Source organism: Pristiophorus japonicus, chromosome 11 (genome assembly GCF_044704955.1).
Source record: "Pristiophorus japonicus isolate sPriJap1 chromosome 11, sPriJap1.hap1, whole genome shotgun sequence".
In the NCBI taxonomy this organism is placed as follows: domain Eukaryota; kingdom Metazoa; phylum Chordata; class Chondrichthyes; family Pristiophoridae; genus Pristiophorus; species Pristiophorus japonicus.
Genome location: NC_091987.1, coordinates 99,633,832 through 99,658,691, shown reverse-complemented (window position 1 = coordinate 99,658,691; position 24,860 = coordinate 99,633,832). Strand labels below are relative to the sequence as shown.

At 46.6% G+C, this 24,860-nt stretch overlaps 1 protein-coding gene and 1 pseudogene across 3 annotated transcripts in view; both read right to left on the bottom strand.

The window, feature by feature from the left end:
• Window positions 1-24,860, bottom strand: part of runx1 (RUNX family transcription factor 1) — a 231,626-nt gene that overhangs the window by 122,895 nt on the left and 83,871 nt on the right. The gene's annotated exons all lie outside the window — the stretch shown is intronic.
• Window positions 9,214-9,444, bottom strand: LOC139276547 (U2 spliceosomal RNA; annotated as a pseudogene).

Sequence of the window (24,860 nt, the reverse complement as noted above, 5' to 3'; positions counted from 1 at the left end):
GGGACCAGGAGTAAGCACTCCTTCTCCTCCTGGCCCACAAGCAGTGCCGTAAAGGCACTACCTTCTCCCTCAAGCTGTCCTTGCCTCCTTTCAACTGCCGGGTTTCCCGAGGCTTGGGAAAACTGGCCGGCCACTTTTAAACCTGCAGAGCAGGTTAAATCAAAGGCTGCCAGCCTCATTAAAATATTTAAATTGCCAAACCGCCTCCTGGGAGTGGATTGGCTGCCCACCCCTTGTCCCGCCTTCATAAAATCCTGAATTGGGCGGGTTGGAGGTGGGTTTCAGATTTAACATTTTTTTACATCTGACCTGACCTCAACCCACCTGAGTTTGGGTGTTAAAATTCACCCCACAATGTGTCTGACAATACTGAGCTATGCTGCTTAGTAGACAGTATATCCTAATGTTTGATAAAATAGAAAGAATGAAAGAAACAAAGAAATAAATAAAAAAAAAGATAGACTTGCATTTATATAGCTCCTTTCATGATCTCAGGACATCCCAAAGTGCTTTAAAGGCAATTAAGTACTTTTTGAAGTGTCACTGTTGTAATGTAGGTAATGCAGCAGCCAGTTTGCGCTCAGCGAGCTCCCATTAATAGCAATGTGATAATGACCAGATAATCTGCTGGTGATGTTGGTTGAGTGATAAATATTGGTATTAGCAGTGGAGGCCCCGACCTGCGAGAGACCATCAGCGGCAGGTTTGGGCCATAAAAGGAGTGGTGAGCGCCAGCTATGGGCAGCGTGGAGACATGCCACTACAGGGCACAGTGCGAGCTGGTGCAGGAGGGCAACGGCAGCAAAGAGTGATGTCAGCAAGGTCCAGGTTGGTGATTGGAGCGTGGGCAGATGCAGCAGGAGCGGCGAGATCGGGGTGAAGGAGCTGTGAGAGACTGTGGAGAGATGTGATCGGGGCCCAGGGGAGGCATGGGTTTGGGGCCAGGGACCATGGGGCAACACGGGCCAGCCCACACTGCGATATGTGTGCGCACTAGGTCCGTGCAGCAGAGCAGGTCTCCAGTTGTCTTGGGTAATCCTTGCCACTGCACCAAGACCTAGCGCTGTCAAGCCCGTGTGGTGGCTGGTGTGCAGCGGCCACCACACGTTAAAAAAATCCACGCACAGGCATCTTCCACCCTTGAGGATGTAGTTCGGGTTCTTCATTCGAAACACCTGTGAACTCATCCTTTTTTTTGGTGTGGAAGCAAGTCATCCTCGTTTCGAGGGACTGCCTATGATGATGATGAAATATTGGTCAGGACACCAGGCTGAACTCCTCTGTTCTTGTTCGAAATAGTGTCTTGGGATCTTTCAGCTGAGAGAGCAGACGGGGCCTCGGCTTAACGTCTCATCCGAAAGACGGCACCTCCGACAGTGCAGCGCTCCCTCAGCACTGCACTGGAGTGTCAGCCTGGACTTTGTGCTTATAGTTCATGGCCTATACCTATCCCCAAAATATGGTAAATGAACAGAGTGTGTGTTAGCTCCACTTATAGTCCAATGCACACATGCACTGGTTAGTATGGTGCTAACCCCTACAGCGTGTTGTTAGTTTGATTATTGAATTAGCTGATGAAATCTTGGTCAGTAAAAGGAGCTCTACAATTGGCCTTAGCGGCCCTTGGGCTGGGGAGGGGGTAGGAAATCAGTCAAGATTCCCTCTGCTTATTGCAGGAAACAAATGAGAAAAATACTTCTATCGATATCGGGTCAGGGCTGCGATGCCCTACGTGGACTGACTAGCCTGCCAGCACTCACTGTCAACTCACCATCTGACACTTGGGTGGTCATTTTAAGCTAACCCACCCGGATATCTGTTGGGATCACATTAGCTGCCAGATATTACTTTCCATTTGGAAGTACTGCGTGAATTTAAAGCTCCATTTAATACATGTTTATATAATTAATATATGCAATTTAAATGTTGAGAGTGTCCCCGAAGACTCCCTTTAAACAAGCAATTCTCAACCACAGTCAGTTGAAAATACACTTGTAAAAATTGAGGTAAATACTTGCCACAATGATCGAGAGCCAAAATATGTCTTACTTATTATAATAAATTAGAAGTGCTTTCTAAATATTAATTTTTCCTCTCCTGTGCTGAGGGTGCTAACTCTTGCTGGTATACGATTCCACTCATACCAGCTTCCATTCACTAGCAGCCCTCGTAACCATTCTTCATAAATGATTCCAGAAGGGAGTATCACAAAATGATTTGGTCATGAAGGGCATCACAACTGAGCCTCATTCTTTCCTTTTCCAGTGTCTGCACACACACACATGTGCTTTTCAGCAAAAATAACTCGATAGTGATTGTGAACATAGGAACAGAAGAATTAGGATCTTTCGAGTCTGCTCCGCCATTCAATAAGATGGTGGATGATCTTTGACCTCGACTCCACTTTCCTGTGAAGTCTGGAGGATTTCTCTACTCATCGGCCAAGGATCCTGAGGCCCTTGTGTCATCTCAATTGCCTATCTTGCTGGAATCAACTAACTCAAAGAAAGATTGGAAATCAAATCTATGTCTCTGATTTTAGTTGTCAGCCGTGGCTCAGTTGTAACACTCACACCTCTGAGTCAGAAGGTCATGGGTTCAAGTACCACTTCAGAGGCTGGAACATAAAATCTAAGCTGACACTTCAGTACAATGCTGAGGGTGTGCTGCATTGTTGGAAGTGCATAAGACATTAAACCAGGTGGCTTATATCCTCTCAGCTGGATATCAATGATCCCATTGCACTATTTGAAATATGAGCAGGGAAATTATCCCCAGTGTCCTGGCCAATATTTATGGTCACTAAAACAGAAATAAAGAAAGGAAAAAGAAAAAAGGAAAGACTTGCATTTATATAGCTTCTTTATAGTCACTAAAAACAGATTATCTGATCATTTTCACATTGTGGAGCCTTGTTGAGTGCAATTTGGCTGCTGCGTTTTCCACATTATTATAGTGACTGTACTTCGAAAGTACTTCATTGGCTGTAAAGTGCTTTGAGGTATCCTGAGGTTATGAAAGGCGCAAGTTTTTCTTACTTTAATACAGCGATTCCTCACTCATCCCAACATTAATTACACTGATATAATTTTAACAGCAACACATTAATAACATATCACATTGCAGATACTTGGTTAGTGGGCTGTGATAGCAGGGAGACAATAATAGCAGGCACATACAAGCTACTTTCTGTTGTTTGATGTATTTTGGCTCTCTTTAGTTACAGTTGTTTGACTTTTACTCACTCTTATAGTCTTCTCTCGCATTATTTTTGATGTATTAGAGCAGATGTAATTTTACCTGTACAAATGCACTCTACCTTGTAAATAATCTATTTATCATCGCCGACATAATGACCATGTGATCTTGCTGTGCGCAAATTGGCAGCCGGGTTTCCTACACTACAACAGTGACTACACTTCAGAAGTATTTCATTGGCTGTGAAGCACTTTGGGACATCCTGAGGCAGTGAAAGGCGCTATATAAATGTAAGTCTTTCTTTCACATTGAATACAAAGTATTTTGCTTTTGAATAATTGAGATTGGCGTCCTGCTCAAAGCTGGTGGGAATTACGTCAAGGCCAACGGGCGGGAGCAGGAACTGAGGCCAGCTGCAACCAGGGCCCGAAGGGAATGGGCCCTAACATAAGTTAAGTGCTGGGGTTGTGCGTGTGTGTTTGTGGGGGGGGGGGATTCCCAAACAGTGTGGGAAGGGTGTGGGAGTGTCGAGGCAGGAGAGGTTTGATGATTTCTTCCTGCTCCTCCTATCTTGGCCTCTACTTACCACTCTGCTGCATCCCGCTAGGTGACTCTGATCGTTTTGGCACCGGGTGGGCCTCCCCCTACAGGACCAGGCACTAAGTGTTAGCGCCATCACTAAAACCATACTGAAGTTCGCAGCCGGCGCTAAAATCACTGTGCCCGGTCGCAAAGGCATGAGGCGCAAATGCGTTGAATCTCTAGACCCCGAGTAAGAAGGAAAAGTTGAACAGAACTTTTTTACTCAAAGGGTTACCAATTTTTGGAAGAAGTAATTAGGAAAGGCCATTAAAATGACCAACATAAACATGCTCAATAATACTTTTCTGAAGAGAGAAGGGATTGATGTCCATGGCGAGAAGGCGGGTTGGCTGGGTCAGGATCAATCAAAAAAAAGAAAGAACAAACTTGCATTTACATCACAACTTTCCTGACCTCAGGACCTCCCAAAGTGCTTCACAGCCAATGTATTGCTTTTGAAGTGCGCTCTGTTGGTTTTGCAGCCAATTTGCACATAGCAAGGTTCCATAAATAGCAGTGAAATAAATGACCAGATAAACTGCTTCAGCGTTTTCACGATTTCAGACGAAAGCCTTACATTTAGTGTGAAAAGGTGCGCATTATCGGTATTGCATCACTCATGTTAAAGAGCAGTAAAGTTAAAAGAATAATCTCTTGGAGATCTGGAGAACTAAGATCTCTTTCCAGCCGTAATTAGTCAGAAGAAAAGAATGGGCTTTCAAATGGTGAGCGAAAAGCAAAACCATATGAAAAGAGAGTTCAAGAGGAAGATGTGAGTAATATCAACATGTGTTTATTTTTAGATTTCTATTTTTTTCCCCTAATGTTTTGAAAAAAAATAACAGTGACTTTAATGTAACCATCAAACAGGCCGAGGATTCTGCACGCACTCACTGCTGAGTGCACGACCTCACACAGGCACTTCAATTATAAATCATTGTACTCTTTCTGAAAAATACCTGTGCACGAAGCACCTCCCAACTCCATGGTGAATTCCAACTATGCTGAACCTTCAAGCAACCTTCTACTGCCGGCAACTGCCTTCCAGTAGAGTCAAGGCAGGGCAAATGAGAGAATGGAGATTAGCACCTTTCGTCAACCTGCTTAATTTAAATTAAAAATCAATAGCTCATCCAATGACTTAGGGCGTAGATGCACCATCTGGCTTGGTGGTGAGCCTTACAGAACAGAAAATCTTACAGGTATCAATGTTAACACCACGACCCCCACCGCACCGCACCACCCCCGTCCAACAAGAATGGGGTGTGGGTTAGAGGTTACGATCAGGCCGAACCACTGAGGTCACTGTGTTCCCGCCCAATGACATCTTTTCCTCGCTGACTTTAAAGAAGGCTGAGGCTCCTGCTGCAGGCGAACGAGGGCATAATTTCAGTGTCGCATTCGTTGCCCAATGATGTCGCTGAAACAGTGAGGTCAATGACGGCGCATCATCCTGGTAATATTGCTTTTCTTCAAAATAGTGCCATGGGATCTGTTACATCCACCTGAGAGAGGAGACGGGGCCTCGGTTTAACGTCTCATCCAAAAGATGGCACCTCTGACAGTGCAGCACTTCCTCAGCACTGCACTGGATGTCTGTCTAGATTTTTGTGCTCAAGTCCCTGGAGTGGGACTTAGAACCCACAAACTTCTGACTCAGAGGCAAGAGTGCTATCAACTGTGCCACTAGCTGACACTCCTGGAAGAATGAGGAGTGACAATACATGTTAAATGGTACTGTTTTAAAGGGGATGCAAGAAGAGAGAAAGATCTGGAGATGCTTGTGCACAAATCTTTGAAGGTGGAAGGACAGATTAACAAAGCAGTTAATAAAGCATATGGGATCCTGGGCTTTACAAATGGAGACATAAAGTACAAAAGCAGGAAGTTATGTTAAACCTATACAAAACACTAGTTTGGCCCCAGTTGGAGTATTGTGTATAATTCTGGGCACCACACTTCAGGAAGGATGTGAAGGCTTTGGAGAGGGCACAGAAGATATTTACCAGAATGGTTCCAGGAATGAGGGATTACAGTTACGAGGATAGACTGAGGAAGCTGGGGTTGTTCTCCTGAGAGCAGAGAAGACTTAGAGAGGATTTGATAGAGGTGTTCAAAATCATGAAGGATTCAGATAGAGTAAATAAAGAAAAACTATTTCCAATGGCTGAAGGGTTAATGACAATAGGGCACAGAGTTAAGGTGATTCCAGTATGGATCAGTTTTATTCCATTATGGATTAGTTTTAAGATGATTGGCAAAAGAACCCGAGGCGACATTGAATGTATTCAAATCACAGATAGATAGATTTTTAACCAATAAGTGAATTAAGGGTTATGGGGAGCGGGCGGGTAAGTGGAGCTGAGTCCACGGTCAGATCAGCCATGATCTTATTGACTGGCGGAGCAGGCTCGAGGGGCTAGATGGCCTACTCCTGTTCCTAATTCTTATGTTCTTATGTTCTTATGTTCTTATGAGGAAAAACTTTTTTACACAAGTGGTTAGGATTTGGAATGCACTACCTGATCGGGCGGTGGATGCAGATTCAATAGTGGCCTTCAAAAGGGAATTGGATAAATACTTGAAGGAGAAAAATGTCCAGTGAAATCAGGAAAGAGCGGGGGAGTGGGAATCACTGGATTGCTCTTCGAAAGAGCCGGCGCGGACTCGATGGGTCGAATGGCCTCCTTCTGTGCTGTACTATTCTATGATTCTACGAGGCCTTTAATTTATTTATTCAATATTCTATATTACTTTACCCCCTCAGGATTATCATGCACCATTGTCAAGCTAAAAGGATGGGCCTGTCTCCGAGGTTTGCTCTGTCACTAGCACTCTCGATGATGCACTAAGATGCCTATGAGCAGGTTACAGGGTGACACCTCCTTTGATTTTCTCTCCCATGTCTAACTTTCACCTGGTCCTCTGGCTGAGATCTGGAACATCCAAAAGAGCCCTCTTTAGTTTTGAAACAGAAAAACGCAAGGGCTGTATTTGAAAAATGAAGCTGGTTAATTGGTTTCCCTTTGGCTACAAAAAAAGAAGCACAAAAAAGTTGCTTCGAAGCTATATATAGAAATAGTTCAAAAAAACTAGATAAGCCACTTAATACCAGCATGGTAACAGTATATCCATTTACTTATTTGTTATAATCCTTATATAAAGAACACATGTTTGGTCTCGTTTAATCTGGAAACTGATTTATTAATTTGAGATCTAAGCATTCTAATTGTGTTGCCTAATTACAATTTTATTTTATTTTTCATTTCTCTTCCTCTATATATAATTTCTTGATTTGATTTAGTTATCTGCTTTTCGATCATTGGTTAACCATGCAGGCACAGCTTTGCCGCAGTATTATGTCTCTCCTGCATTCTTTACTCTCACTCTTCTGACAGCGGAGCCCTGACATGCTCTTTTGCCACGTGGTGTGTGTAGGCGGTCATGTTTTACAAGACACGGTCTGGTTGAGATGTTAACTCTCAGGTATATATCAACGATTTAGATTTGAATATAGGGAGTATGATTAAGACGTTTGCAGACAACACTAAAATTGGCTGTGTGGTTGATAATGAAGAGGAAAGTCATGGGCTGCAGGAGGATATCAATCTACTGGTCAGGTGGGCAGAGCAGTGGCAAATGGAATTTAATTCAGAGAAGTGTGAGGTAATGTACTTTGGGTGGGCTAATAAGGAAAGGGTATACACATTAAGCGGTAGGCCACTTAATAGTGTAGATGAACAAACGGTCCTTGGAGTGCTTGACCACAGATCCCTGAAAGTAACAGGCCAGGTGGATAAGGTGGTTAAGAAGGCATACGGAATGCTTGCATTTATTGGCCGAGGCATAGAATACAAGAGCAGGGAGATTATGCTTAAATTGTATAATACTTCGGTTAGACCACAGCTGGATTATTGCGTGCAATTCTGGTCGTCGTATTATAGGAAGGACGTGATTGCACTAGAGAGGGTGCAGAGGAGATTTACTAGCATGCTGCCAGGAATGGAGAATCTTAGTTATGAAGACAGATTGGATAGGCTGGGTTTGTTCTCAATGGAACAGAGGAGGTTGAGAGGAGACATCATTGAGGTGTACAAAATAATGAGGGGCCTGGACATAGTGGATAGTAAAGGTCTATTTCCATTGGTGGCGGGGTCTATTACGAGGGGGCATAGTTTTAAGATGGTTGGTAGAAGGTTTAGAGGGGATTTGAGGGGGGGCTTCTTTACGCAGTGGGTTGTGGGAATCTGGAACTCACTGCCTGGAAGAGCGGTGGATGCAGAAACCCTCACCACTTTTAAGAGATGGTTGGATGGGCACTTGAAGTGCCGTAACCTGCAGGGTTACAGACCTAGCGCTGGTAATTGGGATTAGACTGGATGTTCTTTTGTTGGACAGAGCAGATATAATGGTAAGTACTGCAGGGAATAGAATACGGCCAGGGTGATCTCCTGGACTAGTTTCGATCACCTGGATGGGTCGGAGAGGAATTTTCCGAGATTTTTTTCTCCCTAAATTGGCCTGGGTTTTTATCTGTTTTTTGCCTCTCCCAGGAGATCACATGGCTCCGGTTGGGGTGGAGTGTAGAATGTTTCAGTATAAGGGGGTGTCGCAGTTGTGGTGAGGCGGATTGGTTGGGCTGGGTGCTCTTTGCCTTTCCGTCATTGTTCATAGGTTTATATGTAACCTTTAGGGTTGCTGACCAAGGGCCGTGTGGCTCTTTGTCGGCCGGTGCGGACATGATGGGCCGAAATGGGCTCCTTCTGCACTGTAAATTTCTACGTTTCTATGTTTCTAGGTGGTCGGTTGGCAATAGTGGGCCAAATCCCTCCGGCAGGAGACCCAGTCTCTTTTGAGGATGGTGGGGGGGGGGGGGTCTCATTAAGATGCTGCCGGCGAGCTGCACGTTCCAGCTAGGCATCTCGCTGCACTTCGCCAGCCCCAGATTTGCCAGCCGGTTGGTGAGGAGTTCAGGAGCACGATCCAGGGCTTGGGAGAGGGTGGTGCGGGGTGATGGAGCCCATGGCGGCAATGACCTACATTATTCTTGCGGAGCCTGCAGGAACAATCCTCCTCTTGGCCCCACAAAAATAAATTTGGACTTACTTTTTTTTTTGAGGGGGTGGGGGGCCCTCTTCCTCATCACCACCAGATTTTACCAAGCAGTGCACCGGCGGTGCAGGCTTCCCCTTGGTAGGCTCTCCAAATTGCACGGGGGAGTCCTAAGTAGGTTACAGGCTGCGCAGCAGAATGCCTGAATTAGCACAGCGGTGGAACGGACACGGGGGTGGTATGCCTGCTGCCTTGGCTTTTTTTTTTTTTTTTAAATTCGTAGCCAATCGTTCCAATTCTTTGTCAAATCACAAACGCCAGAGGTCACCTTGCACATGCCAAGGATCACTCTGCGCCAATGCTCTTAGCCAAAAGGCCTAGAGCCACTGCACCGTTCCTGGAAGTACTGCAATACCAGGTTCGTGCCATGGAGGTGGATGGGTCAGGTCCCCCACACACCTCCGTGGAGGTGGATGGGTCAGACCTCCCCACCCACCTCCTGTTTCCAAAAATGCAAGCATATACCTTCCTGACCAGGGAGAAACCACCCGGAGGTCATGGTGGCTGGTCAGAAACGGTACTACACTTGATCTTAGCCAAAAGGCCTGCCTTGGCTTTAACCTACTACCGGCCTGTTTACGTTGGGCGGAGGGAGGTCAAAATCGCATCTTTGTGCCTCTTCTTTCCTGAGTCAGTCACTTGCCAGTTAGTGTAACCGGCCCCATCGTTTGGTGAGCAAGCTTCGGCAGAGATTAACCGTCAGGGGCTACAAGAGTAATCTCGTGCTCCCGGCAAGGAATTAACATTGGCAGGGAGCGTGGTTCAGGGACAGGGCTAAACGGTTGCAGCCCCAATTCTCCGAATGGCATTCCTTATGAGAGCAGCCTCCTGCTGCGAGCGCAAAATCAGGAACAGTTTCTTCTTTCCAAAGGCAATTATTGTAGCCAGGATGGCAGCTAGAGGCTCTGTAATTGGGCTCAGTGCCCTTAATCTAGGGAAGGGAAAAAACTCAGCTTCCTCCTGATCATTATCCATGGATGATGGGCGAAAAGAAAAGAAGAAAAGAATGCACTTGCATTTACATAGCACCTTTTACGACCACTGGACAGCCCAATGAGCTTTACAGCCAATGAAATACTTTCAGAGTATAGTCACTGTTGTAATGCAGGAAACGTGGCAGCCAATTTGCACGCAGCAAGCTCCCACAATCAGCAATGTGATAATGACCAGATAATCTGTTTTTGTTCTGTTGATTGAGGGATAAATATTGGCCAAGACACCGGGGATAACTCCTCTGCTCTTCTTCGAAATAGTGCCATGGGATCTTTTACCTTAGAGAGCAAATGGGAATGCGGTTTAACATCTCATCCGAAGGACGACACCTCCAACATTGCAGCACTCCCTCAGCCCTGCACTGGAGTGTCAGCCTAGATTTTTTGTTCTCACATCTCTGGAGTGGGACTTGAACCCACAACCTTCTGACTCGGAGATGAGAGTGCTACCCACTGAGCCACAGCTGACAGAAGAGGCCAGAAGAGGTTGGGGAATTGCCCCTCATGATTGACTAGCTTACTGAGGCCCAGTGTTTGGGCAGGTGCCCGGTGGAGTATGTAGGCTGCCCCATAGTCTTTACGGGAGGCCCGGTCGTTTGAGGGCCAGGCTTGATTGGCATAGGGCGGAAAACGTGCCTGCAGATGGTAGGTCCGGGGGAATCCATTCTTGGGAGGGGTATAATCCGATGCGGCAGGGGCCTAGGTTGTTCCTGTGGCACCTGGATGAGCGCTCCTGCTCCCCCCTCAGACACCCGCTGAACCACCAGCTGAAATTGTAGGTAGTGCATGCTCTACCCAGGATGCCCTCAAATGAGAATCAGGGTCCAATGTGGATCATAGAACCCCGGTTTGCATAGTTAAAGGACCTACCACCTGACTCAGGTAGGCACCTTGGCCATCCAGCACTAGACCCTGAGCAAGGTCAGAACAGTGACACCGTCAGTGAGGAACAGGCGGTACATCATTTCCCCCCATTTTCGGGGTGTCACCGCCCTGTTTCTGCTGGAAAGAAGGCCTCAAAATCTCTCCATTACTTCTTTGGCTGACACATGAAGAATGATAACCTGGGTGAGGGACAGAGGGCTGCCAGCACCCCATGGGACCACATATGGACACGCCTTCAGGAGAGGACAGAAAATACAGTCATTTTTCAGTCCATAACTGCAAATCTTGCTGAATCATATTGTATTTAGGTAGTGGCCCTATGTTTAGAGTGCTTTTCTGTAGCTTTTTTTAAATTGAAGATCACAATTCAAACAGTGTCTTGCTGAAGAGGCATTATGAGGAATGCTCCAACATTCTAAGCTGTGAAATGGTGTGATGCAGTTCCACAGTTCCTCACATGCTGAGCTTCTGATTTAACACATGCTACCCTGGATAGTTGCCCAGTGGAAGCCAGGCACTTTCCCACAGGAAGACTGAAAGAAAACCCTGTAGCACCATTCAAACTACAGGCCCCATGCTTTTCACAGAACCCTTTCATTTGCTCTCTGGATGTTGGGATAACCCTGACTCCCATTAGCATTCCCTGTTTTTCTTTCTCACCGGACAGCAAGAGAAGGAGAGAGAAGGAATCACCACTGACATTCATGAAAGGAGGCCAAGACATGCCTGAAACAGCAAATCGGCCAAGAGCTACAGAAGATGGGTTGCAAGTGGCCTTTGGATTATGTTAAAAGTACTTCAGGGGTAGAGGGAGCATGCTATTGCCTTTAATTATTCTGGCCAGATCAATTAATAATTCCTGCATTCTTTTCCTTTTGAGAAGGGGGTAAATTAAGTTCCTTCTGGTTGGGACAACACTGACAGCTGGCCCAGTGGACCTTTTGTTGCTCAGTGATAGACCAACGTTAACAACAGTTCACAGCACAGCCCAACTTAGAGAATCTTTGGAATTCTGCACCCCAGAGGGCTGCGGAGGCTCAGTCGTCGAATATATTCAAGACGGAGATCGATAGATTTTTGGATATGGGGATAGTGTTGGAAAGTGTTGAGGTAGAAGGTCAGCCAGGATCTCTTTGAATGGTGGAGCAGGCTCGAGAGGCCGAATGGCCTACTCCTGCTCCTAATTCTTATGTTTTGATGTCCTTATGTTACCTCTCATGCTTGGAGAAGAATGCATGATAATGTGATTCAATTCTCACTAGAAATTCGGTATCACCCCCATTGGGGCAGTAACTTTTGAAAATTTGGAAGTTTAGCGCCAGGCGCTAATCAATCTCGCTGCCCGCTAAATTCAGCCTCAGCATTTAAAGAATGCAGGGGAGCGCTAAATCAGGCACTAATGGCGTAGGTGAGTGACGTTAGGCTCCAAGCGATAACGAATACGAGGTGTCGTGTAATCGGTAGTGAGCAATGGCGAAGGCGCCTTCCAGCCATTAAAGGGGAGGGTCACTGGAGTCTGCACACCAGCCCCCAATGATTCGGGGAGTGCAGAATGGTGGTAAGCTGTGGGATGAAATGCAAAGTCCTTTGATGGCCTGCAACACTCCGAGGACTAAGCAGCCGTTATTTGGCTGTAGATACATCCTGCGCTCTCTGCCATTCATAACTGACCTTTGGAACAGAGGTTCCTTGACAGCGAGGGCACATCCCTTTAAGTAGCGCTCCGCCAGCCACCAGCCGGCTGGTTCGCACCTCCGCTCCCTGGCACTGTTGGCGCGTGGCAGTAAGGCGGGGGAGGGGGGTGAGTGGGGGGGCGCTATTGAAATTTGCAGATCGGGCGCCCAGTGAGCGTTGCATGCTCACTGACATCATAATCTGCATGGTCTTATCGGCGTGCTACGGGACGTGATGTCCGGCCTGAGTGCCCCGTTAACGTCCTTGGCAGGTGCTAACTGGTGGTGTTAACATGCCGAATTTCTCACCCATAGTCCTTGCCCTTCTAGTTGCATTCCTTATCTTCCTCATTACAATCAGACATTTGACCTTCAGCATTAAACAGACATAAACGTGTGCGCGACCGCATGACTCGTGCCCACACTCACGCACAATATCTATCACAGAAATGCGCTACATGTGTCTATGCGCATGTGTATTGCAGGATGGAGCTGTTGAACGTCTTCCCCTGTCATGCTGGGTTTATCTTGGTGTCAGCGAGGTTGTTTGCATTTCACTGCCCCCAGAAATGCAAAGCTTCTTGCAGCTGGTAGCGAACCCAACGTTAAGCCGACTAGATTCGCTAAGACTGGCTTCCTGGAAAGGCCTCGACAGAACCAGACCTCGGAACATTAGTGACAGGAGTAGGCCCCAGTTCAGCCCCTCGAGCTAGCTCCGCCAATCAAATCTTTCTAGACTGGCTTTAGAGCAGCGAACAGGTTTGCCACTCATGGCCTGTGGAAGATTACTGCAAACATTCCGCCCCTGCCAATATCAAAGCAGCTTTAATTGACAGGCGTATACTTTTATTTAAAAGAAGAAGAGCAACAGAAAAAAATGTAGCACTGATGTATGTAATGAATTATTGTTTTGGCAATAAGATAAAGGGCAATATTAGCAACAGGAGAGACTGGAAGATATTTATAAAAAAAAAGAGTTGCAAGTTAACGGAAACTCATCTCCTGTCCTCGCCTTCATTGCTTGCAGCTGACTCTGAGCTAACAGGACCCAACTGAGCGAACAAACATTAAAAGGAGAGAAGTAGGAAACGGAAATGAATCGAGCTTTATTAGAGCATTTCTTTTTCCCCCCTGCTTGACCCAATTATCAGATTTTACATTTCAGCTTAAGACAGTAGATCAAACGACAAGAGCCACTTTGTACTGCAGCCAGGAGACCATATGATGCTTCTCATTGACTCTCTCGCCTGCCAAGAAATTGTGCCTTTAAGTTACTTTGCTGTATCTGCAGCAGTAGCATGATTTGTGATGAAACTGGTGCCGTGGAAATCATCCCAGGATTTTATTGTGCTTCGTAAACATTTTCGACCGAACAAAAAAAGACATAAGGACAAAATTAGGAAAGAAGCTCATCACAAATACACAGGGAGACGTGTGCCAAAATGTTCTGTGTATTGTGGTAAAACACCCAGCTTTTGTTAACCCCCCCCCCCCAACTGAAATATTAAACATGCTTGCAAACAATTTTTTTTCTGTTTGCAGATCATTTAACTTCAAAGCTGCAAAAATAGATTGATATTTATATCGCACCTTATCGCATTTCACAGAAATTTCCCCAAAGGACTCCATATAACACAAATTACTTTGAAGTGCCGTTGCTGTTGTGCAGGCAAATGGAACAGCCATTTTGTACACAATAAGATCTCATGAACGGCAATAACGTGAATTACCGGTTTAGCTGTTTATGGTGGATTCGATTAAGGGAATAATGTTGGCCTATACATTAGGAAACCTCCCTGCTTTTCTTCAAATAGCGCCATAGAGTCTCTGACGTGCACTTCAACCACCGGAAAAGGCACAATGGGGCGTGCAGATACGATACCAATACTGATTCAAGGGTCTTGCCTTTAATTCCCTCCCCTCGCCAATGTGCGAGAGAGGGTCGGGGGTGGGGGGGGGAGAGAAAATATCTCGATTGAGCAACCCGACCCCATATCTGCCCATTTAAAATGTAACAAACACAAATCAGGTCATTGAAAAGTCTCCTGCAAAAGGCAGGTGGGTGCCTAATTACTATTCAAAAGTTGGGGCCCGACGACATCTGCGGTGCCAAGACTTAAATTTAACAGTAAACGAGGGGGAGGTCGGTGCTGTGGGAGTCACAGCAGCAGATCTGAGGCGGGAGCTGCAGACTGGCCCAGGTAAGTGCTGAGGATCAGCTCCTTATACAACTCTTTGTGGACCAGGAAAAGCAGGAGTGCTCCTCCCCAGGCCTGACCAGGAAGTCTCCGGCCTCCCCCAGCCCTGACTGCGATTTCGATGTCCTCACTTACCCCCTCCCTCCCCCACCCCACCCCAGCCCCGACTGTGACCTCAATTGTCTACCCCCTCCCCCTGTGGTGTCCTTACACCTTACTATAGAATCACACGAGGCATGTACTGCAGACAAGGTCACTCTGTGACCCGAACCTTTATTCCCAGGACCAACAAGTGCTGACCCTGCGTGGGACTTCCCTTTATATACCTGGATGACCAGGTGAGGAGTGTCTCCCACAAGTTCACCCCCTGTGGTCAAGGTCTGCATTACTCAGGTGTATACAGTGTACAGTGTTGTTACATAAAGGTTACAGTTATGTGAAGGTTACAAACATGGCACCCCCCTCCTGATGGCCTGGATCACGGCCCCAATGCCCACACTAACCCCCTCTCTCCCCATCTCCCCCCCGCCCCTTGCCCAGACCTGCAACCTCGATGTCCTACTCCCCCTCCTGATGGCCTGGATCACGGCCCTGATGACCTCACTCCCCAACCCCTCCCCCACCCCCGACTGCGACCTCGATGTCCTACTCCCCCTCCTGATGACTTGGATCACGGCCCAGATGTCCTCATTCCCCCTCTCCTTCTCCCCCTCCTCCATTTCCCCACCCGCTCCCCAGCCCCGATTGCTGCCCCGAGTCCTCAACCTCTACTGACTGCCGTGGATCATCCCATCGGGTTCCCGGCTGCGGCCTCCTGCTCCTTGGCTGTGTTCCCGCCCGCTAACTAGGCTGTCAATTTGGCCAGCTGTCCTTCGGGAGTCTGTGGCAGATTATTTAAATAAGGCACTGCCATTAATATCGGCAGGGCTGCCATGTCCCTAGTCTTGTCAGGCTTTCCCCGCGTACCGTGCTCCCCCGCACGCTCCCCGTGTCCCTGTGAATAGTGGGGTCAAGGTGTCAGCTGGGGCTCAGTGGATAGCACTCTCACCTCTGAGTCAGAAGTTCGTGGGTTCAAGATTCACTCAAGAGACTTGAGCACATAATCCAGGCTGACACTCCAGTGCAATGCTCAGGGAGTCTTTTAGATGAGATGTTAAACTGAGATGTCTGCTCTCTCAGGTTACCATAAAAGATCCCGTGGCACTCTTTCGAAGAAGAGTAGGGGAGTTCTCCCTGCTGTCACGGCCAATATTTATCACTCATCCAACATCACTAAATCCGATTATCTGGTCATTGCTATCTGTGGGAACTTGCTGTGTGCAAATTGGTTGTGTCTCCTACATTACAACAGTGACTACACTTAAAAAGTATTTAATTTCCTCCAACTACAAAGTAATTCATTTCCTCCAACTAAATACTGGGAAGACCGAAGCCATTGTCATCGGTCCCCAGCACAAACTCCATTCCATAGCCACCACTTTCACCCCTCTCCACAGCAATTGTCTGAGACTGAAGGTTCACAACCTTGGTGTTATATTTGACCCTGAAATTAGCTTCCGACCACATATCTGCAGCATAACTAAGACTGCCTATTTCCACCTCCGTAACATCACCCGTCTCCGTCCCTGCCCCAGCTCATCCACTGCTGAAACCCTCATCCATGCCTTTATTACCTCTAGACTTGACTATTCCAAAACGCTCCTGATTGGCCTCCCACGTTCTACCCTACGTAAATTTGAGGTCATCCAAAACTCAGCTGCTCGTGACCTAACTCGCACCAAGTCCCGTTCACCCATCACTACTATGCTTGCAATGTCTTGATTTAAAAATTCTCATTCTTGTTTTCAAATCCCTCCAGGGCCTCGCCCCTCCCCATCTCTGCACCCACCTCCAGCCCCACAACCTCCCGTGATATCTGCGCTCCTCTAATTCTGGCCTCTTGAGCACCCCTGATTATAATCGCTCAACCATTGGTGGCCATACCTTCAGCTGCTTAGACCCTAAGCTCTGGAATTCCCTCCCTAAACCGCTCCTTCTGTCTACCTCTCTTTCCTCCTTTAAGACACTCCTTAAAACTTACCTATTTGACCAAGCTTTAGGTCATCTGCCCTAATATCGCCTTATGGTGGCTTGGTGTCAAATTTTGTTTGATAATGTTCCTGTGAAGCGCCTTGGGTTGTTTTACTACGTTAAAGGCACTATATAAATACAAGTTGTTGTTGTTATTGGCTGTAAAACAGTTTGGGACATCGTCAAGACACTGTATAAATGCAAGTCTTTCTTTCTATCTTTCTTTTACCGAAAGGGTGCCTTTGGTAGCCATTGTGTGTGTGTCCCAGGATAGAAATCTAGCTACTGATTGTGACCCAGTCAACCCTGATGGAGTTGAGGGCTTGATGTCAGGAACCACTCTTTAATCTGGTTCCCCATTTGCACTCCTGGCTTTTGCTTTTTAAATTGGCAAGAAAGAGTCAATGAGGTTCCAGTGCCTTGAAAAGTTGTGAAGTCAGCCTCCGAACACCGTGTGTTATCGCATGACACAACAACGTTTCTCGCATTGCGATGATACAATTCATGTAAAAAACATCATCACGTGGCGAAAATGTCATCCTGTCACCTGCACGCGGTGCCATTGTGATGGAAGTGGTGAGCAGCTCTTCTGAGTTCCCTCTCCCCCCGGAAACACAGGACTTGCATGAGTGTGCAATGTCGGCAAACGCAATCGGATGCATTACTACCTGGCATTACAATAAGAATGGTCTTCCCCAGTGTGAACTCGCTGGTGTATCAGCAGGTTGGATGACTGAGTGAATCCCTTCCCACACTCAGAGCAGGTGAATGGTCTCTCCCTTCAGTGAGAATTGAAACACCTGTGAACTCATCCCTTTTTGGTGTGGAAGCAAGTCATCCTCGATACGAGGGACTGCTTAATACTATACAATAAGAACATAAGAAATTGGAGCAGGAGTAGGCCATATGGCCCCTCGAGCCTGCTCCGCCATTTAATAAGATCATGGCTGATCTGATCATGGACTCAGGTCCACTTCCCTGCCCGCTCCCCATAACCCCTTACTTCCTTAGCGGTTAAGAAATTGTCTATCTCTGCCTTAAATTTATTCAATGACTCAGCTTGAATGTGCCGTAGATCTGTCCCACACCTCTTGACAGATACACTTAGGCTGATCTTACATTGCATTGGTTTTGGGAGACTCTTTCGACACATTGCCTCACTATTAAAGAAAGAAAGAACTTGCACAATATAGGGCCTCATCGCATCTCTCAGAAACATCTTAAAAACAGTTTAATCTTTCACTTGGTGCCACAAAATGGTCAGTGCCAGTGAACACTGTGCCAGCTCGCAAGAGCTAGGAAAGAATGGGTCTCTGTGACCACTTAAAACAAGATCCCATGGCACTATTCGAAGATGAGCAGGGGCGTTCTCCTCGGTGTCCTGGCCGATATTTATCCCTCAACCAGTATCAATAAAACAGATTGTTTGCTCATATATTTTATTGCTGTTTCTTGCTGAGCTCAAATTGACTGCTGCAATTGCCTACATTTCAACAGTGACTACACTTCAAAAAGTACTTCAATAAGCTGTAAAGTGCTTTGGGACGTCCTGAGGCCGTGAAAGGTGATATATAAATGCAAGACTTTATTTCTATCTTTTTACCCTCAACTGGCCACCAGCTGTGGGAGACCGGGGTTACAGGAGGTGGTGGCTGAAGATCAGTACGCAAGTGGCTCTAGGTAAGACTCTCAGGGACTCCAACAGCAATCCATTTTTTGTTGTTCAATGGAAAGCAAGCTGGACTGGAGAGGAATAGACAGATACTTTGAGCATCACCTATTGCAGTGTATACAAGGATTATAAAAGTAGACAAAGAACCCCAGGCCAAGTCTAACTCCACTGATCGGGCAATCTTTTGAAGTGAACTCACATTCACTGTTGGAAAATGAGTTGCAACATAAAGAACAACATACCATTTCTGAAGTGTTTAACATCATAATTCTATAACCAAGGGCAAACATCAGACAACGGACACAAATAAATCAGTCATCTCTTACAATGGTAAATAGCCATTAACGTATTTATTTAGCAATGACATGTGTCATTGAAAAATCAAACACTTTGAAGACAAAGTGCATTATATCAAGTTGTCAGGCCGCCCAAATATTATTTGCCTGCGTGTAACAGTGGCCACTTGTTACGATATCTTATACTTTAGAATTGCTGATTTAGAGCCAGCTTGAGAGCAGGCATTTTGTGGGGAACAGCCATCATGTGACATCATTGATTCTGTTACACTGACAGCTTTGGATGGGGGGGGGGCGGTGTGCAGAGGGTGGTGGGGGAGGGGGTGGGGGGGTGGGATTGGGGGGGGGAGGTGTGTCCACAAACTTCTGAATGTTAACGTCATCATCGTCATAGGCAGTCCCTCGGAATCGAGGAAGACTTGCTTCCACTCCTGAAATGAGTTCTTTGGTGGCTGAACAGTCCAATACGAGAGCCACAGACCCTGTCACAGGTGGAGCAGATAGTCATTGAGAGAAGGGATGGGTGGGACTGTGTTATGTATAAAATAAAGGTTCAAACTGAGTACTGTTTAACTAAGCAAAGTACAACCTTGGCTCTGCTTTATTTAGGCCCAAAGTGCCTGACTTTCAAAATGGCTGACCTTTTATACCAGAGCAGCACCATGTGCGTGCTGCTCAGTGGCCTCCAACAATGACGCCATATGGTGGCTACAAACAGAATGACAATACCCCCCCTCTGAGATCTTGACACAGTCTTTCACAGGTTGAGACGGTCCGATGCTTTGCACTCCCGGGTTGACCATCTCAGTTCGATTCCAGCCTTGGTTGAGTGTGCAGGGTCTGTTGTGGCTGATAGCTGGATGACTGACTTGTTGGGTGTGCAGTGGCCATGTCAGGAATTGCAAGTCCATTTTTATTGAACAGGTCCGTGATGGAAATTCCAGGTTCACTGATGATCCTTGAGTCCTCTGAAGACTGCTGGTAGGCTGGTTGGTCGTCGCTGGTTTCTTCATCTGACTGTTCTGGCTCATCTGTGTGCCTCAGCTTTGTCTGATCCATGTGTTGCCTGCAAGTTTGCCCATTCTTGAGCTTAATAACGAATACTCTGTTGCCTTCCTTGGCCATGACTGTACCAGCGATCCATTTGGGACCCTGACCATAATTCAACACATATACAGGATCATTAACAGAAATCTCGCGTGAGACAGTTGTGCGATTGTGGTGCCCTTGTTGACTTTGTTTTCTGTATTCAACATGATTATTTAAATCCGCGTGTACCAGAGATAGCTTGGTCTTAAGTCCTCTTTTCATCATGAGTTCAGCAGGCGAGACCCCTGTGAGTGTGTGGGGTCTTGTCCTGTAACTCAGCAGTATGCAGGACAAGCGGGTCTGCAGTGACCCTTGGGTTACTCTCCTCATGCTGTGTTTGATAATTTGTACTGCATGTTCAGCTTGCCCGTTGGACGCAGGTTTGAACGGTGCTGACCTTACATGTTTTATGCCATTAAGTTTCACAAACTCCTGAAACTCCTGACTGGTGAAGCATGACCCATTGTCACTCACCAATATGTCAGGCAGACCATGTGTCACAAACATGACATTGAGATTCTCTATGGTTGCCATGGACGTGCTGGATGACATGATTATGCATTCTATGAATAAACGACCACCACCACTAAAAACATCTTGTCCAGGTAGGGACCTGCAAAATCTACATGGATCCTGGACAAAGGTTTGGATGACCACGACCACAGACTCAGCGGCGATTCCGCTGGTGCAATGCTGAGCTGCATGCAAGTGTTACACTGATGCATGCATGCTTGCAGTTCAGAATCAATTCCTGGCCACCATACATGGGACCTGGCGATGGCCTTCATCATCACTATACCAGGATGTGTGCTGTGTAACTCACGCATGAACTTCTCTCTCCCTTTCTTGGGCATTCAAACGCGATTGCCCCACAATATGCAATCTGCTTGAATAGACAGTTTGTCCTTGCGACAAATATCTGGTTTGGCCTCCTCGCACATTGCTTAGGTATGGCAGACCAATCCCCTTTGAGGATGCAACCCTTTACCACCGATAAAATCGGGTCCTGGCTGGTCCAGGTCTTAACTTGTTGAGCCGTAACAGGGGTTCCTTCACTCTCAAAAGCATCCATGATTAACATTAGATCCACCGGTTGTGGTATTTCTACCTCCGGTGTGGGCAACGGCAACTGGCTCAAAGCATCGGCACAATTCTCTGTGCTAGGTCTGTAGCGAATGACATAATCATAGGTAGATAATGTCAGCGCCCACCTTTGGATGCGGGATGAAGCGTTGGTATTGATACCTTTGCTCTCGGAAAACAACGAAATGAGCGGCTTGTGATCAGTCTCTAATTCGAACCTCAGACTGAACAGGTATTTATGCATCTTTTTAACACCGTACACAGGCGCTAAAGCATCTTTTTCTACCATGTTGTATGCTCTTTCTGCTTTAGACAAACTTTTGGATGCATATGCAACAGGTTGCAGTTTCCCCGACTCATTGGCTTGTTGGAGTACGCAACCAATTCCATATGACGATGCGTCACAGGCCAAAACAAAATGTTTACAATGGGTCATAATGTACCAGCAGCTTGTTCGAGCAAAGCAGATTGGTGGCTTTCTCGAAAGCTCTGTCTTGCGATGCGCCCCACACCCCGTTGTCGCCTTTTCTCAATAGCATGTGCAGTGGTTCTAGTAAGGTGCTCAATTTAGATAGGAAGATACCAAAGTAGTTGAGTAGACCCAAGAACAAACGCAGCTCTGTCACATTCTGCAGCTTGGGTGCATTCTTGATGGCCTTGGTTTTCACGTCAGTAGGTCTGATGCCATCAGCGGCAATTTTCCTCCTGAGGAATTCGACCTCCGCTGCCATGAAGATGTTGTTCAGATGTTCCTTGGAGTCACGACCGGTGATCAGGATGTCATCTTAGAACACAACGGTTCTGGGAACGGACTTCTGTAGACTTTCCTGGAATATTGCTGCAGCCGAGCGAATTCTGAAAGGGCAGCTGTGGTAAATAAACAGTCCTTTTTACGTGTTAATGCACGTAAATACCTTCGACGTCTCGACCAACTCCTGTGTCATATAGGCCAATGTCAAGTGCAGTTTTGTGAATGACTTCCCTCCGGCTAGCATCGCAAATAAGTCATCAGCCTTCGGTAAAGGGTACTGATCTTGTTTCGAAACCTTGTTGATCGTAGTCTTATAGTCTCCACACTTTTCAGCACAGGAACAATGGGGCTGGCCCATTCATTAAATTTGACCGGTGATATGATCCCTTCATGCTGGAGTCTGTCCAGTTCAATTTCGATCTTCTCCCTCATCATATACGGCACTGCCCGAGCTTTGTAATGGATGGGTCTTGCATCTGAGTCCAAGTGGATTTGCGCCTTGGCTCCCGTGAAGTTGACGATACCCGATTCTAACAGCGAGGGGATCTTGCTCAATACTTGGGCACATGTATCTTCCTCCGATGACAACGCCTTTATGTCATTCCAGTCGTATTTCATTTTCTCCAACCAGCTCCTGCCAAGCTGCATTGGGCCATTGCCTGGAACAATCCACAACGGTAACTCGTGAACCGCACCATTATATGACACATTAATTTGTGCACTGACAATCACCTTGATCAGTTCTTTGGTGTATGTGCGCAGCTTGGTGTTAACAGGGCTCAGCCTGGGCCTCACAGTCTTAGTATCCCACAGCCTATTAAATGCCCTCTCGTTCACGATTGATTGACTCGCCCCCGTGTCCCGTTCCATCGATACCGGTATCCTGTTAAACTTCACGTTAATCAAAATTGGTTTACTCTTGGTTATGAAGGAGTACAGTCCATACACTTCCTCCTCTGGCATCTCAGTTTGCATATCCAGATCTGCCCTAGTCTGACTCTCATCCTCCACATGGTGTGTCGCAGCTCACTTGCATCTTGCGCTGAAGATGCCCCACTCCAAGACAGTCTTTGCAACTATATTGCTTAAATTGGCACTGCTGGTGCCGATGATTTCCCCCACAACGCCAACACAGAGAAGTCAGATACATTCCCACTGGTGGACTTTGGGCAGCCGCACGTTTCGCGAACGCAGCCGGATAGGCCCTGCTATGTGCTGCACTGCCGAATCAATCGCATTTACAGTACTTGCCGAGCTCCGGTTCTTCACCGCTATTTGCTTTAGACTCCTGTCTGTCATCGTACATGATTGAGCGATCTGGATGGCCCTTTTTAAATCCAACTCCTCCGTCAGAAGTTTGCGCAGGATCACCTTGTGGTTGATACTGATAACAAAGAAGTCCTGCAGCATGTCTGCCAACATCGTCCCGAACTTGCACGGTCCCGCTAGACGTCTCAGGTCGGCAACGAATTCCGTCGTGCTCTGGCACTCCGATCGAACGTGTGTATAAAACCTGTATCTCGAGATGATGATACCGTCGACTGGCTTGAGGTGCTCCCGCACCAATGTACACAACTCCTCGTACGTTTTCTCTGTTGGATCACCAGGCATGAGTAGATTCTTTATCAGACGGTAGATCTTTGAACCACACACAGTGAGGAACATGGCCCGGCGCCGATCTGCATTGTCGACCTCCTTCATTTTGTTGGCCGCGAAGTACTGGTTCAAACGGCTCACAAAGTCTGCCCAATCTTCTCCCTCCACAGATCGCTTTAAAAATCCAATTGTGCTCATTTTGCAAACAAAGGTTCTTGTATTCTCGTCGCCAAATATTATGTATGCAATAAAGGTTCAAACTGAGTACTGTCTAACGAAGCAAGGTACGACCTTGGCTCTGCACCCAAAGTGCCTGACTCTCAAAATGGCTGGCCTTTTATACCTGAGCAGCACCATGTGCATGCTGCTCAGTGGCCTTCAACAATGATGCAAATCTGGTGGCTACAAACAGAATGTACATACATGACAGACTGATTTGCCACACGCTCTTTCCGCTGCCTGCGCTTGTTTTCTGCACGCTCTCGCCGTTGAGACTCGAAGTGCTCAACTCCCTCCCAGATGCACTTTCTCTACTTAGGGCGGTCTTTGGCCAGGGACACCCAGGTGTCAGTGGTGATCTCACACTTTTTCATGGAAGCTTTGAGGGTGCCCTTGTAACATTTCCGTTGCCCACCTTTGGCTTGTTTGTTGTGAAGGAGCTCCACAAAGAGCACTTACTTTGAGAGTCACATGTCTGGCATGCAAACCATGTGGCCTGCCCAGCGATGCTGATTGAGTGTGGTCAGTGCTGCAGTGCTGGGGATGTTAACAAGTACTTACTTGTAGGATGTTGTGCATGTGGCAAATGCGGCCTTGAAAACCGCTCAAAATGCTTCTCAGTCCAATGTATATGCACAGCTGGACTCTTTCATTGTAAGCACGATCTTTCCTTTTGATTTCCTATCTTTACCCCTCTTTTCTCCCAAAGAAAGTGGGGCTGAAGTATTTCACACAACTCCTATTGAATTTCAGCCCCAGTGATTCTTGCAGGATATGGCTCCACAGATACTGGCATCCCTCTGGTGCCTTGCCCAGGTAGCCATTCCTCATTCGTGAGCCAAGTTATGTGTATTAGCAAGCTAATCAATCATAGGAGCCATTAGAGCCAAGTACACTTGCTTCAGTACCACAGTACGTGCAGTTTTATACATGATTTTATGAAAGCTAATTGGAGAATGGGTAAAACTGTTTCAAATTATGAAGGACTTTTGACACAGCAAGTTGGGAAAAGCTATTTCAAATGGTCAATGAGTCAGTACTTCGAAGGCATAAATGTAAGATCATCAAAAGAAAAAAGAGAAGTTAGAAAGCAGAATCCATAATAGCTTTTAAAAGGGAAATGAATAAATATTTGAAAAATTAAAAATTAAATGGTATCACGGAAAGGGCCGTGATTGGGACTAAGTGAATCGCTCTTTCAGAGAGCCAGCACAAAGCATTATAGACCAAATGGTCCCTTCCTGTGCTGTAAAATTCTTTTATGAGAATTGATTGTCTTACGGATTATTTTTCATGAGACCTGGACCAGAATTGGGGGAGACCCTCTCCCACCAATAGCACCCAAGCTCTAATGTCGCCAATCGCACAATCCTGCAGCCTGTCACATTCCTTTTATTGGATGCTTGAATATGGCAGGCAGAAGAATACTGCCATTTCACCATGT